This window comes from Oryzias latipes, chromosome 13 (assembly GCF_002234675.1).
Source record: "Oryzias latipes chromosome 13, ASM223467v1".
In the NCBI taxonomy this organism is placed as follows: domain Eukaryota; kingdom Metazoa; phylum Chordata; class Actinopteri; order Beloniformes; family Adrianichthyidae; genus Oryzias; species Oryzias latipes.
The window spans coordinates 28,599,139-28,617,538 of record NC_019871.2 but is presented as its reverse complement, the minus strand read 5'-3'; the positions used below and the strand labels follow the sequence as shown (position 1 = coordinate 28,617,538).

Sequence of the window (18,400 nt, the reverse complement as noted above, 5' to 3'; positions counted from 1 at the left end):
ATGAATGGCTCACCGTAACGCTGTTGCTTTATGGAATAACCCTTGGATGAGCCCAGAAAAGGATTTACAGAGAGGCTTCCTCGTTATTGATCAGACGGTCTTCTAGTTCAGAGCCACACAGACAGTCAACCCTGAGAAGAAAAAACGCAAACATCTCATCTTACTAATGTCATTCCTATGTGAAGAGGTTCGTTTCTACATGATTTTGATTTCACTTTCATTCTACATTAAAAATCTACAAATATGAGGAGAGAGGATTTTGTTAGTGTCACTACTTTGTCTTAAGCTGAGATAAAATTACAGCATCTAAACATTTTTAAAAACTTTTTTTCCCTTGATTATATTTACAAGAAACAAAAAAAAAAGAAGAAGGAACTTTTGCATTTATTTTTCAGGATTGTGTTCAAATTGGAAGCGATTGATGCCAGCAGAGGAAGGGGGGTTGTCAGTATTTAAAATACAAAATTCAAATATCAAAATCCTTGTTGAGAAAAGCCAGCATTGAATTAAAAAAAGAAAATCTGCTTTATACAGATGTAAATCAGAAAAATGCAGTTTGCCAGGTTCTCCTTTTTCAGTCTTTGCAGTTGAAATATAAAAAACAAAGTCTAATCATGTGCCATGTTTGTTTTTCGACATGGCTGCTGCTCCACAGGTACCACTGATCGTCACCATGGAAACGTGAGCGTCATGTCTGAGTTACTTACTCCAATAATCTTCTGAGCTATTGTCAAAGCGTTTCCAGTGGTCTTTTTGTCATAATTACACCCTTTTTAGCCTAAACTAAAAAAAAACTGTGTCGTTTACTAGGACGTAGTTTCTGAAAAGCAGCAGGAGTTCATTAGCCCGCCCTCACTTCCCATCACCCATCTCTTTAAACTCACAGTCCCGGTGTAGGTACCGTAACCATTCAGGCTGCAATAACCGTTCGGGGTCCTTTCGACTGAGGATAACGTCACACTACAGTAGCCCCACTAGGACAAACTACGTAGCGTGGAGATCTGCTCGGGCTCTATATATTTTCATTTCACGTTTCCTTTTCTAACCCAAAGTTCTTTTCCCTTAGAATTACGTCTGACATTCTTCTTTGTAGTGTTTATAGAGAGATTTTGCCACAACCCACTTAGTAAAAACATCTGTGGCTGTTAGAATGAACCTGCTGCTCCACAGAGTGAACCGTATCTCTGATCAGAGCAGCTGGAGTCTCGTAGCTTTGTGTTTGTAGGGAAGGTGCTTTGTTATAGTGTTCGGTCCGGAGAAGCGTTTGGACCGCAGTCCGTTCAGCTGCAATGCACTTAATAATAATCACAATAAAAGGACATTTAGAAGATAATCTCACTCTATGTTGGAGCTCTGTTTGTTTACAACAGATTTCATGATATCTTCTTCTATGGTAGTGTCGTAATTTGTCCAGACCAATCACTATCTGACACGTCATCGGACCAACAGACAGCCAATCACATAACAACACAATGATTGACGTCAGCACTAGTCCAAGGACCCAGAATGGTTGTTGCTGGCCGAACTGTTATGGCACCTACACCGACACTCTCCCAACCTAACATTGGCGGTGCAACAAAAATGGCAAGCAATACTCTGAAATGCAATTTTCCGCTTAATCTTCTTTATATCTCCTTTGTTTTCAGAAAAATGCTACAAGAAGATATTAAAAACAAACAAAAACACCATCTCCATCGGAATGGGTCTTTAAGCCCCAAAAAAGGATGAAAAATTGCTATTTGGGGATTTTTTTACCCTCTCATATATTGGACAATCTATTGATCAGACTAAAACTCAAACATATTTTTGTTAGAAAACTTGCTTGTGTGTTTTAATAATTTCTACATGAAAATCATTTACTACTTTAAGGTGCTCATGTTAGACCTCTGTAAAAGTTCTTTTTCTGGGATACGCAATAATAGTTTGTCTCATGGTTTTTCCCAAGAAAATCTCTACAAAAAAAAAAACACACAAAAAACCTAACCTATTTAAGATTTTTTTTTATGGAACCACACCATCCAAAGCTGAGGTTCTGCTTTCTGAACAACACAGTGTCAAAGAAAGAATCTCTTGCAAAAATAAATAAATAAAATAAATCTGGAATAAAAAAGTGAAGTTACAAACAGTTGCATCATAAAATCACAAATTTTATTCCATCTGACTTTACAAAACAACAATATCCAGATCTGAGGAGGCAGTTTCCTTAAACAAGTGCTCCACATTCTGCAGCTCTGAGCCATCACAACATGTTATTGCTGCATTTACAATATGTGTTGCAGTAAAAATACAAATCTAATGGTTGAGTTTACATGAAGTCAAGAACCAAACATAAACTAAAGAAACATGCTATATTTAGGTGAAAATTCGGCTTGAAATCTCTCAAAAACAATTAGGATAGTCTAAAGAGCATAAACTCCCTACATACATTTTTAATACTTCAGATTGTTTTTAGAAATATTTACACGCCTGTTCAACCTGCATGAATTATCCTTACAGAAAAACACAACAGGCGCAAATGTAATTGTAGCGTAGGTGGTATAATGCCGAGTAAATATTGATGCATTAAAAGGCTTCCTAAAACTGCCAAATGTGTGTGTTATTATCTTTGAACTGCTCATTTTCCCTGCTAGTACGTAATCACACACAATGACTGTGTTTCATGCTTTAAAATGCATCATTAATCTGCGAATGATTCTGCAGCTAATGCCCTAAAATTGAAATGAGAAAACACAGACTGGAAAAATGCTGCTAAAGCGGGCTTGTGTCATTACAGAAGAAAGAGGCTGCAGCACAGAGGGCAGGAGGAGCGATGCAAAGCATCACCAACGGCGGCCTTACCCCACGTGCTGAAGTGGAAATCCGAGCAGCGGACTGCTGCCTCGTTTGCAGAATGACATTACAATGGGTGCATTTTTGCGAGGAAACGAGGTGGGGGAATATATAAAAAAAGTCGTTTAATAATTTATGTTCCAGCTTTTTGCTGTGCAGAACTCATAAAGCAATGCAGCAAAAGCATTTTTTGCCCCCCAAAAAAGCATGTAAGCAGTGAAAAAAGAGCGAAAATTTTCTGAATATGTTCTGCAGTATTGGTACAAGATATACATTATTATATTCTATTTTTAGCTTAAACTCTTGTTCAAGCACATCTGCTTGGAGACGGTTCACTGAAGTAGATGAATGTATCAGCTGCACCTGCTTCTGTCTTTCCGGGTATGACAGCTATGATTTGTGTCTTGGTATGTCATGCTGTATTATTTGTTTTTAGTGTAAAACACGAATGCTGAGTGTACATATAGTTACATCTGTTCAATGGGATGCATTCTGGGCAACGTCTATACATTTATCTTCTATCGCCACTCCCGGGTAGCGTTGCTGGAGCCTATCCCAGTTACCTCAGAGCAAGGGTGGGGTACACCAGGGGCAGTTCACTATTACTTCACAGGGCAGCACACACCTAAGCGACAACTTCTACACCAATTGACCAATAAAGAACGATTTTCCAGGGTAGGAGAAGGTGTCTGGTGTAAATCCATGTATGCATAAGGAGAACTTGCCGACCCCATAGAGAAAGAGCTGATAATTACAGTCTAAATGCTGTGAGGCATCATTGCAGACATGTCAGGCATATTTTTTACAACATTTAGAAGCTGAAACATACAGTGTAACACACAGCAAGATACTGATAGAACAGTGTTTGTATTCTGAAAAAAAATGTTTGTTATTGGTATTTTCCTTTTCCATAGATTTGTTAGTTTTACTATGTCACTGTGAATCATTGTGTTGTAAATCTATAAAAACTGATGACACATCTTTACCAAACACAAACTTCACATTGATCTATCCAAGTATTGTGTTTTCTGCACTTAAAAGACGTACTGTTGTTTAAAAAAACCAAACAAACAAAAACGCCTCATAATCCAGAAATATGGAATTATTCTGGTTTTGCTTATTGAAGTCAGAGCCATTTTAAGAGGCACACGACGTCAAAATGTCCGTTTTTTTTTACAAGTTTCAAACAAGGTTGGGAGGTATTGTAAGTATGTTAATGTGTCACGGTAACATTTGCTTTGGCTGTATCAGTCAGAGGCTGTGTCTGAATTCCCACCCTAACCCCTATCTACTAAAAAACAGTGGGTCAGGCGGTTGAGCGGGTCGTCCAATGATCTAAGGGTCGGCGGTTCGATCCCCGCTCCCCCCAGCCAACTGTCGTTGTGTCCTTGGGCAAGACACTTCACCCTCCTTGCCTCCGGTGTGGCTCCACTGGTGTGTAAATGTGTATGAATGTCCTGGTGATGGTCAGAGGCGCGAAATGGCAGCCACGCCTCTGTCAGTCTGCCCCAGGGCAGCTGTGGCTACATCAGTAGCAAACCATCACCAAGTATGAATGAGGAGTGAATGAATTATGGACACAATGTAAGCGCTTTGAGTGACTTGAAAAGTGCAGATAAATCCAATCCATTATTATTATTATTATTATTATTATATAGTGCAGCACTATGTGGTGCCCTGGATATTACAAACAATTCGGACGCCATGCTCACTACTTTTTTTTTAAACGGCGGATATGACGCCATCAATTTCAGGAAGTTAAAATCTAATTGATAGGAGTATTAATAAATCGACTGAGTTCTGAAGTTAAAAACATTGATGGCTTATTAAAAAAATACATTTAAATGGCTTATTTTTGGCAAAAATTGTTGAAACGCAATGCATTGTGGTCTATATTCGCCGATCTAGTGAGCACTGATGAACACTGGTTTTCCACAGAGACTTCTGGGAAATTTCTAAGGCAAATGGCAAATGCCCTATACAGTGCACTACATAGTGCACTACATAGTGCACTGTATATATGCAGGAATTTGCACACAACCTGTTTGTGTTTGTGTTGCAAAGGTTAGCAGTTACAGGTATTGTGACGATGCTAACGTGGCTAACGTGTAGCATGTTACAAATAAATTCTGGTGTTACCGTGAACACAGTTCAAGTCTGACAGACTCATCCCTGACTCCTAATGCTTCTTATAGTTTTGTGTAAATTATATATGACATTACTTCAAAAATGGACCATTCGTTCATTGATGGTGTGCCATAAAATCTGTGTAGTGTAAAAAATATGGTATATGATAATATCAGTTCAATCTGCCTGAATGTTTAATTTAATTGAACTGATTATGTCTGAGGAATTTTTGATCGTGTCTAATCAATAATGATCCGAAAACCTTTCTCAAATATATGATATGTTAGCTTGAGTTACTGTAAGTCTCATCATCCATTCCTACTTCTCTATTTTGACAAGAAAATACACAACCCTGCTCAACACACTTCCTGCTCTTTTCCACATCATCAAACACTCCTTTTCTTTTCATTTCTCCAGCAATTGTTCTCTGCCTTCTTATTTGCTGCCAGAATGCCTCTTCCCTCCCTCCATCCTTTTCTGACCGTCTCTCTGGGACCGTCTCTCTGTGTATCCTCTCAGATCTGGAAGGGACGTTCTCTCACTTTAATTCAAGTCAGTCTCGGCCTCCTGGTGCTCCCAGATACAGCTTGTGTGACAGCTTTGCCCAGCATGTGAGATAGCCGCGAGGAACAGAGCAGGCTCATCTGCATATATGTGCATGTGTGTGTTTCCGAAGAGAACGAAGCGTTTCGCCTAGGCATCCTTTAAAAAAAAAAGCCTGCACAAGGAAAGAATTAATTTCACTGTGGCAAAATCAAAGCTGTGCAAAAATCCACGGCGAAAAAGAGCCATGTAGTTCCATTTGTGTGCATTTGACTCGAAACATTTAGACTTGTATGGCTTTCTAATTTATGACATAACATATGCTTTCTGCTCCAAGCGTGGATGAGAGACTGTAAATAAATCTGTCATCATAAAGATCTTATGGAGTGCCGCCTTATTTTCACGTTACAGACACACGGGCCGACTGTTTGCCTGGCAGCTACTGCATGTGAAGCCATCTGCATTAAAACGGCATTAGAGAACGTTAAACGCAGTGTAAAAGCTGCAGCACAGTCCCCTAAAACAAAGTGGGTCATCAAAACGACGCCCCTCTCAGGGACAAGCTTCAGAAATGTGGGCCGAAGTTAATCGTGGAGATGCGGGTAAAATTTAATTATCTGAAGAACTGCTTCTAATGACCACTGATGTATTTTTTTTGTGCCCTGATCCATGCAACATAGAGACACTTGAATGGCTGCTGGTCTCCACCCCACATTAAAATGCTTATTTTCTGTACATGGAAGTGATTGGAGGAGGTGCTTTTTGTTTGTTTTTTGCATCGTCAATGCGGGTAGTTCCACTGCCAAAAATAATTTTTACACAGTTTTAACACTTGTGCTATCTTATGGGGTCCAGATGACCCCCCCCCCCCCCCCTTACATTGACGTGTTCTCCCTACCATGACAAAGGTGGATAAAGGTGGAAAGATTTCATGTCATCCATGGACACCAGTGAAGATCACAAATCATTGAAGAAAAAAGGTTCAGAGCACTGTCTAGTGGGTCTAGATGACCCAACTCCCAATGTTAAAGTGCCTCCAAGGCACCTTTTCTTGTGTGTTACGATGTCAACATCATTTTGTTTGCACAAGAATGCACCGCACCTGCAATGGTTGTCAGGTCTGACACCCCTCCCCCCCCAAAGAAGCTCTCCATTTCAAGTGGTACAAACGTCCCCAGGAAGCTTAAGGACACAGAGCAACAGCACAGAAACACTGAGAATTATCAGCATTTTCTACTTCACAAATGATTTTCACACAAGTCAAACTATAGGAAATGTGAATAAAGCTAAAAATGTGCTTGTTAGGTTTTTTTTTTTAACAATGTAGCAACTCAAACAGGATTTCCAGCGATCAGCAATATCATTTGGATTCATACAATCTCTTTTTTTTAACGAGCTTCTGAAAAAAAGACAAACACAACTGCACATATTCATAAGCTGGTTTGCCCTGGGGGGTCCCTCCTGGCTAAGGACCACAACTCTTTGCCAGCATTTCTTGCTAGCAACTAGGACTTTTTTTCTCCAATACTTTCCGTTTTTAGTTCAACCAAACAAACATTGAGCATTGGCAGAAGGATGCTGATAGAATTACTTTAGGAAAAACAAACAGTTCGGTGAAATCAAAAGCTAGTATAATTAAAACTGTGGAATCTTGGTAAATTAATAATTGTAACAGGGATCTTATAAAGACTTTTGAGGGTGAAAGCATGTTAGAAAATTCAGAAAGCTTTGTGAGGGGGTTGGGAAACTGATGCTTAGTTGAAATGTTGAACTAAAGTCACTTTTGTCCTTCATCAGGATTTGTTCAATACAAACAGATTGTGTTGTTTTTTTGCCTAATGAATGTCAATAATCTGTAGCTGCGATCTATTGCCGCACAGAGAAGCTCTACTGAGTTGGATCACACAGCGGAGACGTAGCTTTCCGCAGCAAAAGTTTAGTTATTGCTAATTTTTCAACCTTTTCTGAGAGCCTTTCCTGCTTTTCATCATGCAATCAAAAATAAAGCTTTCATATGTTGACGTTCTTTAATGATTGAGAGGTACTGATACCTCATGGTGTTGTGGTGTCTCCTTCTGCTCCTGCTCATGCTTTAGATCAAAAGCCAAATTCAGCTTCATCCAGGATATTACTAAACTTTTAAGGTCAACACGTACTGCCTGCACCCGTATGGGGGTTGACCTGTGCGGGTGCTGCAGGCTCTGGAGGGTCATAGGGAGGAGGAGCCACACTTTCAGGAGGTGTGTCTGGCAGGTCCCTGGAAGCTCATACGACCACCTCAAGAGACGTCAGGAAAATGGAACGTACCACTGTTGCGCGTGCGGTAAGTGTGAAGTATTTGTAAAGGAAATGTCGGTGACGGACGGGTGATGCTGCTGTGTGATGCACACAAACGCCACATTACAGTTGTTTTTCAGGTGTGAGTACTACTCTCTTACTGACTCCGCCCAAATGCCACATGCACGGGGTGTGCACATGATACGCAAGTTCACGTGGGACATCCATAGGGTGTCAACACAAACTACGCTCTGATTGTCTAATTCTTTCACTTCAAACAGTCAGTTTGCATGCGTGGAGCCCTAAAGGGCTCAACTACTTCCTCCTGGCACAAAAAACGATCCGTAAATCTTTTGGATCAGTGACAAAAGTCAAATCTCGCATTTCTATTTTTTTGCTTTTTTCTTTTCTTTCTTTTTTATTTTTCTATTTTTAGTTACTTATTTGTTTCCTTTTGTGACTGCTTTACTTGATTATTATTGAACACCAGTTTGTTTTAAAAATCGATATTACTTACAATTTGGTTCTTAAAAGTTAAGATTATCATACGGTTAAAAAATTTTACTCTGTATTTGGAATTGTGTTGTATTCTTATATTGTCATACATGTTCCATTTTTGTCTTGTATTCAGCGAATGTTCAATAAAAATAAATACAAAAAATGTACCTACACTGCTGCTGCCTAAAGAAGGGAACTGTTAAATTTGGGCGGAACTTTCAAACTTTTGATTAACCCTTGTGCTATCTTAGATGACCCCCCCCCTTACATTGAGGTGTTCTCCCTACCATGACAAAGGTGGATAAAGGTGGAAACATTTCATGTAATCCATGGACACCAGTGAAGATCACAAATCATTGAAGAAAAAAGGTTCAGTGCACTGTCTAGTGGGTCTAGATGACCCAACTCCCAATGGTAAAGTGCCTAGGATAGCACAAGGGTTACGCTGATATGAAATCTTGTTTGTGAAGTTTCTGCCTCACAATTACTGTATATAAGTGTAATTTTGCAGATGTTTGTAGACTAATAAATCTCATCTAAAACAAAAAATAAAATAAACTAAAAAACCTTCCTCCTGACTTTACCTTTGCATGTTGTTAAAGTGTTCGCTACGACCTTTCGCTCACACCATCCCCGTAGAAAAGACCCAACGACCTTAACATGACCCCATACATGTTTGCCATTTGTTTCAGCCTTTGTCTGCCTGAAAAGCTGCCTGTGACTGAGGCTTAAGGAACCGCAGGGCTTTTGAAATCCATGGTGGGGAGTAAAAAATGGAATAGAATTGTGAAAACTGTTCATACCGTCAGTCAAACATAGGGGTGGTAGTGGGAAGGTTTTGGATTAATTAGCAGTTTCGCTAACTGCTGATGCAATTAAATGAATTACAAAACTTTCAATGCCTCACTTGACCAGAACATTTTGAAGGTTAATGTCCAACCATCTCACCCCACGCACGCCGAAAAGACCATTTGAAGGGTTCAAATAAACCTTAATGAGGTCGTGGTGTCACCCAGTCAAAGTCCCTCATTAAATCCAATTGAAATGACACGACTTTAAACAGTCCATCCATGCCGGAATACCCTGCAGCGTTGGACAAATGAAAACGCTTCTGCAGAACAGAATGGCCCAAATTTCCTTTGCAGGTGCCAGAAAAACAATACCAATTGTTGCAAACGGTTGATAACTGCAGCTGCTGCCAACGATGACACCACCAGGTTTTAGGTGAAGTTCCTGGTTTTGGGCAGCTTCCATTAATCGATAAAATCATATATAAAGTATTTACTCAGGCTGTTTCTTTGTATTGATGCTGAACAATAAAACAACTGAATGATAGACCTACATATTTTATGGTTTATATAATATTTTCTTTAGTCCAGTGAGGAGACGATGAAGCCCAGAAGCTTTTGTTTTGACACTTGGCCTCTTCCTGCCTTCTTTATCTGATCATTTACCACCTCCACGCTTTAGGGTCACTCTCCCTGCTTTGCTATGATCTGCTTAGGCTCTCCAGCTCTCCAACCTTCACTTTCCCATCTTATTCCTCCCCCCATCACACAACAATCTCTAATGTCTAACCCAGAGGAGAAGAAGCAAAGGGGAAGTGAATACATTTGCCTTCGCTTTTCCGAAGGAACTTCTGTCTTCAATAAAACAGACAGATTTGACACCATGACAAAGATGGTGGGTGGAGGAACAATTACTGCCATCATTCTATCTTTATCTTTTATCTCCCCGATACATCAGAGAGACATCTCTGGATAGATTTTCACAAAGACATCGACATCCTTCACTTTTTGCTGGCATTATGAGCTCCTTTCATTTCTGGTGTACAAGGAAAATCATTACATGGGTTTCCCAGTGCCGGTTCCCCCAACAATAAGAACATGACAATACTCACAAACAACGCTCTGTCTCTCCCCTGCAAAAAAAACAAAAACGGCCCCTCCTCTAGCAGATTCTGTCCCTCTTCGCCTCGGCCCAGTCCTTTACAGTGGCAGGTCTTTGTGTGGAGCCCGCCTGTAATTGGTGCCGCTTGGGGAGCAGGGATGTGTGCGATGGAAGGCAGGTCAAACGCACCGAAGGCTCTGACATGGGTGACATCCACACTCGCCCTGTGTTTTCATGTCCTTAGGGCCAGCCCCTGGAGGAACAAGAGCACGAGAGAAGTGAGACGTGAGGAAGAATGGGCCTCCTCTTCCCAATACAATGAGAGCCATTGAAGAAAGGGAATGAGCGGGATGGCAGCGGGGAGGAGACAGTGTCCCACTATGACGAGCAGCGGCTCATTGTCAGTGGCTCTGACTGTAAAAGCTACGTTTACACATTACACGTTCAAGCCACCACTTTCACTGTAAAGACCATGTAAACACAGGCAAATGCACATTGTGGGCTTCTGTGTTCAAAATCCTCACATTCATTTGTCTCTACGCACATTTTTACGACCATGTAAAAATGTACAGTAAAAATGTACATAGAGTATAGGGCTCTATGTACAGTAGAAAACGGGCATCCATCGAACGAGCGTTGCAAGTTAAGCGGTCAAATTTTGACCAACCAGGGAGTCGGATTTGGGCGCGATGTATGGATGTCGTCCCTTTTAATTCCCTTTTAAGTGTCAACTGTTGGAAAATTGATCACGACAGAGAAATGAATAATTGTGGTTTGTGCCCAACCAGAATTCTGTGACACCAAGTCAGCCACCAGATTTTCACCACTTCCACATTTCCCACCAAGCTTCTGCCTACTGTAGGTGGCGGACATGTGGGGTGGCAGCAGTCCAGTGTGAACGCCGTATGCTTTCAACATGTTCTTTGAACGTGCCCAATGCGAACTTTGTATAACAGATTTTATCATATTCATCTGGATGCTATCACAGGAGATGATGGTTGTTCTTTGGATGATCTTTGGAGTCTTTGCTTTTGTTGATGTGACGCCATACTGTATATTATATCTGGACTGGACTGTATATTAGATCTGGACTGCGTGACCCCACCCCCCTCACACTCCAAATAGGTTCCAATAAGCCAAAATCCCATAGACATCTATAGAGTAGTAAACAGCTATTACTCAGTATTTGTCAGAATAACTATTCTAGCTCTGATACCTATTTCTTAAGATGTTCCTGCTTCTGCAGTGAAAGTTATTAAAGTTATAAACTGACCAATCAGATGCCTAAATGAAAGTAGGTGGTTAGTCGTTGAATGTTCGAAACGTTTGATAGACTAATTCTCCTGAGCCCGCCTTCTAATATGCTCAATTGGAGAGAGTGGTTGCCATGGAGATGTAGACTAAGATAGACACAAACCAATCACAGCTTAATAAGGACGTCTGGTTCCAACATGGCGACGGACAGATGGCGGAAAAATGGCAACTGAATTGACCTAAGGTCAGTCATTTTTTATGAGTGATGTCACACTTACTCAGTCCAGTTCTCTATATACCGTCAATGCTCATGTTTTTTATTCAACAGTCCAAAATGTAGTTTAATTGCTGTAGTTCTTCAGGAAATGCCCATTAGCTTCCAGAACATGGCTGGCTGCATACCTCGCTGTGGTTTCACAATTTATTCAGCCCACCAGCTATTAATAGTTTTCGGCTACTCATGTGCGTTCAAGCAGTATTTCACAAGCTTCATTTGTAAGAAATGAGACAAACAAAGCAGCTGCACTTCTTGCCCGCGCCACCACAATTCCTCAGCATGATTCCCTCAGCTACCGCTCTCTATTATTGATGAGACTTCCTCTGCAGGCCTCATCTGCTGCACCGCTGGCTGCTCTCTCCTCTGGGCAGACGCTGCGGCTGCAGAGAGGGACCAGCTGATGCCGCGTGAGGCAAAATAAAAGGCTTGGATTCTTTAACAGCCTATTGACAGGCCAGTGTCCAGCAGGCATGCTGTGCTGCAGGTTTGTTATTGGCTTAATCTAAATTCAATTGGGCTGTCATAAGGGGAGAACATAATTACCTTAAAGCCACGGGGAATGGCCTTTATACAGGTCTGGCGGACTCGGTTTGAGCTCCATGATTTGAAACATACTCTGCACTGCCAAATTACAGCAACAAAAGGGAGTGAAGGAGCATGGGGGGATGACTGTGAAGTCAAGCGAGGTAAAACAAGTTGCAAGGTCAATCACTTGTGGAAAAAAGCAGGGTTTCTTTTTTTGTTTTTTTATCACGTAGTAGCATGAAGGTGAAGGGCAACGTGTTTGAAATGTAAGTTTCTAGAAGAAATCAAGTGAGGCTCCAGGAGCATCAGGCAGCAGCTTTCATAGCAGAAATACAGTCAAGGTGAATCGGAATTAAAACCCACACCGTCCGTGACAGACCATGTCCCAGCCCCGGCTCCACCGCTACGACTCACAGCATTGTGTTGTATTTTGACGTGATGATGGTAAAAGACTGAAAACCTGCACCTCCTGGATGACAGAAAGCAATAAATCACTCCACCACCACTGATGTTGCTTCATGTACAAAATGCTGTTTGTGTTGTCAGACAATTGCAATTGCAATGTCAGCGTGGCAGATGAATGGCTTTAAGGTTGTGTGGTCATGTGATCGGAGAAAAATGGTGTAACGGTTTCATAAAAATCACATTTTGTGAAAGATATACGTTTAGAAAAGAAAGGATAAACATAAGAGTTATATAAATATCTTTAATGCAGTCAATACAACATGACCGTACTTGGTGTTTTTATAATGATAGTGTTTTCAAATAGATATAAAAATTACCAATGCACATCTTAATGGATCCTTCATTAGGGATATAGACTAAATGGCTCTATTTTGTTTTAGCATAGCTTGCTGGGTTTATAAAACTATAAACTGCGGTTGACGTATTGCGGTCTAGCTTTTTCTGGATTTTTTTCAGTGTGATTATGCCAGCTTTTATTTTTATGCTTGACTTATTTTTCTATAAAGGTTTGAACTTTGAGAATTTAAACAAGAGAGAAAAGTGAGAAAAAGATTCATGTCCGTCTGAGAAAAGGGTATCAAGTGTGTCGTGAGGCGTTTTACCGCCTTAAAACATCCGTAATCTTACTTGACGGGTTTCACGAATTGCGGCTTATTTTTGGAACATGTTTCCCACGATAAACAACGAAGCACTGTACATCCATGATTGGAAGAAAAAATTGTAAAACTTAAAGGCTAAGCATAAAATCCATAGTGTAATTTATCGCTCCACTTTGTTTACCCTATCCTTGTTCTTAATTTTAAGATATCAGACATTATCTGGCGGATGCTGCTCTGGTTTGGCCAGCACCCCTGGCAGCAGAACTGAAGCTTCCAATAAAGACAATCTACCTCACTTCCAGGTGAGCTGGGCAGTTGCATCACTCTACACACCAATGTCAGACTTTCACTTTGGAAGTCTAATTGGGGTGGCCGTAGCGTATCGATACGGCGGTCAACCTCTGATCGAAGATTGCAGATTTGATTCCCGCCTTACCCGCCCATGTGTTGAGGTCTCCTTGGGCAAGACACTGAACCCCACCCTGAACCCCCCACTGCCTCTGGTGGGTATGGGTTGTTGCCAGTGTTCAGCAGCGAAGCTGCCATCAGTGTGTGATTGGGACTGTGACTGTAGGGCACTTTGGGCCTTCAAGGAAGGTAGAAAAGCGTTATACAAGTTTACGCCATTTATCATTTGAACCAATAGCTAAATAACCCAAATTCTTCTCAGCCAATTACATTCATATTTTGGACTTTAAATGCACGAATGCTTGTCTCTCTATGCATTCTAGGCAGTTTGTTGTCCCTCCTCCACCCCAATCTCCACCTGGAGCGATGCTTTGGAAATAGGGGTGTAACGATTCGTTTTAATGATTGGATTCACATCATAATTTGTGGTTGACGATCTGATTCATAGTAAATATTGGTTCATTCAGAACGATCCAGGACATCTTTACCCAAAACTTCAACCAGAAAGTACCATGAGTATCTGGTACTGAACAGTGCAGGTGAAGTTTTCCATATTCCTTGTATTTCTTACAAGATAATAAAGTGTTAATAAATAAATTGAACTGTCATGATGGCGTGATAGTGTTTTGCTGCCATCAAGGGATTTTTTGTTATGGTAAAATAAATCTACCATGGCCCAATCAAAATGGTATTTTTCCAATATGGATTATTGATTTATGTCATTTTGAAATGTTTTTGAATGGTTTAGGTCGATTCAATTAACAACTTGCCCCAGACAGATCAATCTGGTTGGATCTGTAGCACAAAGAAATCTTTACTAACATTCCTAATATCTCTACTTATTAAGATGGAAGCCAAGTAAGGGCTCAAAGCACCTAAACTAAAACTAGCTTAAGAATCTACGGACACAAATGTCAACAAAAAGGTCATTTGATAGCAGACATACTAAAACCAATGATTGTACAATAGATGTTTAGTAAAGGGTCGTATAGCCCATTCAATTCTACAGAATGAAACTGAAGCCCGTTTTTTACCTTTCTGGTCATCGTTATGCATGCAGGATATGATGTCACAAAAGAATGATCCATCTGAAACGGTTAAATAAGCAAAACCCATTAGTCTAAGAGTTCTGTGAGTACCTTTAGTAAGATGATAAAGGCATGACTGTTTCCTGCCGACTAAAAACCATTTCTAGGTCAACCATGAGTGTGAATCTTCAAGATCACAGAAAAATAAAAGCAAGAAAGGTTCGTAGCTTATTGTTCCATTCACTTGCCGTAATTATATAAGCCAAAAGATCAACAATATACTAAAACCAAAAGATAAATGTAACATTGTCAAATGTTGCTACTGCAACCACTGTAACAAATATTTTTCCATTAACCCTTGTGCTATCCTAGGCACTTTAACGTTGGGAGTTGGGTCATCCAGACCCACTAGACAGTGCTCTGAACCTTTTATCTTCAATGATTTGTGATCTTCACTGGTGTCCATGGATTACATGAAATCTTTCCACCTTTATCCACCTTTGTCATGGTAGGGAGAACATGTCAATGGAAGGGTGGGGTCATCTAATTAAAGTGCTTAGGATGGCACAAGGGTTACACGTCTGAAAACTTACTCTTCTCCTGCCATAAACTCAAAGTGACAAAAAGTAATTGTCCTCTAATCTAAAGCTGCTTTGTTGCATGTGTCATGGCTCTATTGTCAAAGGTAGATTCTTTTCCAAAAAGAAATCTTTCCTCCAAAGCAAAACATGTTTTCTATTCCAACCAAAACAAAAATGATCCACAAACCAAAACCTACTTTAATATATCCATTCTTTTTATGTTGATATTAAGAAAAGTGTTTTTTGCTTCCACAAGCTCCACTGTGGCCTGAGCAGAAACTTGAGGCGGCAGCTAAAACTGTTCAGCTGCTGTTCTGTCATGTTCAACCCTGTGTCCAGACACCAAACACGTAATCGCTCAAGCAGATGTGTGTGGGTGCTCAAACACATTCGCACATTTTCAGGCCAGCTCACGCTGCGGTGCCGGCTGTGGGCTGGCCACCCTGACCACATCAGCGCGCACGTCCGACAGTGATGGATGGATCGGGCTATGTCTAAAGATAGAGGGCGGGAAGGGGGGTAAGCAGGCAAGGCCACGCTGATATTGATGGATCTCAAACCTGTTAATACAACTCAGAAGAGAATAGAAGTGAACGAAGCAACCCTCTTTTTCTCACACGTTGTTTTTGCAAGCACTGGTATCGATCTCCCCAAACAGATCATTTCTCACATGGATACTGGCTTATGAGAAGAAATCCAATAAGAAGCAATCAACATGAAAAGCACACTCCTCCTATTGATGACTAGAATCTATGTAAGCCTGGCGCTCCCATATTTATTTATTTATCCCCTATTAATCCACCTGTTTAATGCAGTTGGCTGAAAAGAAGCTGCAGATACTTCTGCCTCCAGCAGCTTACAATACTCATAAAGGAAAACTTAAAATAAAAAAAAACTTTTATTGTATTTTCCAGTGCACCGGAATATAAGGTGCACCGTCAATAAATAGTCTATTTTTTAACTTATGTCGTAAATAATGCGCACCGAACTATAGGCGCTTTAAGCGAGATAAGAGTCAGAATAAAGACCGTCAGTGAGTCCAACTTTATTAACCCTTTATGCTATCTTAGATGACCCCCCCTTACATTTACGTGTTCTCCCTACCATGACAAAGGTGGATAAAGGTGGAAAGATTTCATGTAATCCATGGACACCAGTGAAGATCACAAATCATTGAAGAAAAAAGGTTCAGAGCACTGTCTAGTGGGTCTAGATGACCCAACTCCCAATGTTAAAGTGCCTAAGACAGCACAAGGGTTAATGTGTTCACAGTAACTCTGACTTTTTTAGTAACACGCTACACCTTACCCACGTTACAAGTGTAACTCCCAACCTTTTTTGCAACACAATGAAAAACAGACTAGTAATGCTTATACAAACGTTACTGTGACTATGCTAACTCCAAACCTCGTTAGGAACACGTGAAAAAACCGAGTCCGATTTGCTACACGTTAGCCGCATTCACGTATTCTTGATATGCGTAACACATTGTTTACAAAAAATGATAAAGTTAATACCAACGTTACTGTAATAGTGCTAACTCCCAATTGTGTTAGTAACACATAAAAAAACACAGTCCTACACTTCCGCAGATTAGCTGCATTCACGTATTCTTGATATGCGTAACTCCCAACCTTTTTGCGACATGTGGGGAAAAATTAGACTAATACAGCCAAAACAAACATTACTGTGACTATGCTAACTCGCAACCTTGCTAGTTACACAAAAAAACAGTCTGACAACGCTTCAGGTTTGCTGCATTGGCGTATTCTTGATACGGATAACACATTGTTTGCATAAAATGATACAGTTAACACAAACGTGGTTATGCAAACTCCCAATTTTGTTAGTAACACATAAAAAAACACAGTCCGACAACGCTACACATAGGCTGTGTTAGCATATTTAAAATAAGACCCAACCTTGTTTGCAGCAGAGTTAATCCATAAATATGATGGAGGCCCATGAAGCCAGAAATAAGAGTCAGAGCTAAATCAATCAGTCCAACTTTATAAACTGTGCTCACAGTAACTCTGAAATCGGTTTGTAATATGCTACATATGCTACACGTTAGCTATGTTAGAAGAGTTAGCTGCGTTAACATATTGCTGTAACTCCCAGCCTTTTTTGCAACATGTAAAAAAATTAAAATTATTCTACTAAAACAAACGGTACTGTGACTATGCTAACTCTCAACTTTATTAGCAACACGTCAAAAATTAAAATACAGGTTAACCTGTATTTTAAGTTGTGTCCGATTTCCCACCTTAACCCTAACTACTAAAAAACAAAAAGTGCAGCGCTATGTAGTGCCGTGAATTTTAAAAGCAATTCAGACACCATGCTCACTATTTTTTATTAATTTTTTAACGGCGGATAAGACATCATCGATTTCACAAAGTTAAAATCTAATTAAAATGAGCGTTTTGTGACAATTATTTAAGAGTCCACTGTCTTCTGAGGATAAAAACGTTGATGGTTTATCAAAAAATACATTTAGATACATTTTTTAGTAAAAAATGTTCCGACGCAATGCATTGTGGTCTATATTTGCCGATCTAGTTAGCATCGAAGACTTCAGGGAAATTTCTAGGGGAGTTGATTTTGGAATTGTACATTCGGACAAGAATTCAAATGTAAGGGTTAGGGTGGGAATTCGGACATACCCACAGTCTAACACTTTCAGGTTAGCTACCTACGTTTGTTGACAACGTTTGCAAGGAAATGAATCTATCGAGGCTAAAAGGTTCTCTTTATTATAAGGCGCATAGTCATTTCAATATAAAAGTAAGTCTTTTAAATAAGTAGAAAATACAGTGGTGAAATTCCAGGGGACTCAAAGGTTGATGCAGGATACTGAAGGTACATTGGATAATGCTCAAGATAATGACTGAGTGAGTGGCCTCTTTATTTAGAAGACATCTGTCATTTCAGGGAAAATCGTTTGGTTTCCCATGAAAGACGACTCGCGTGCCTTTAGAGCATGGCTCTATAACTAATTCAAGAATGTCAGTTGGTGAGTAAACGCTCCTTTATTCTCTTCTAAGTGGTCAATATTAATAATGCACATGCAGGTCTGAGTTCAACATCCGTCTTGGC

The 18,400-nt window shown here is 40.2% G+C and overlaps 1 protein-coding gene across 6 annotated transcripts in view; it reads right to left on the bottom strand.

Moving 5' to 3' along the window:
- b3gat1 (beta-1,3-glucuronyltransferase 1) overlaps positions 1-18,400 on the bottom strand; it is a 123,529-nt gene that overhangs the window by 59,813 nt on the left and 45,316 nt on the right. For 5 of the 6 annotated variants that reach the window (XM_023961212.1, XM_023961211.1, XM_023961213.1 and 2 more), the window contains exons 2-3: positions 10,175-10,417; positions 14-131 (exon numbers count right to left, since the gene is read on the bottom strand). The gene's annotated coding sequence lies outside the window, so the exon portion shown is untranslated. The remainder of the gene's footprint in view (positions 1-13; positions 132-10,174; positions 10,418-18,400) is intronic. The other variant, XM_023961210.1, reaches the window with a different exon arrangement.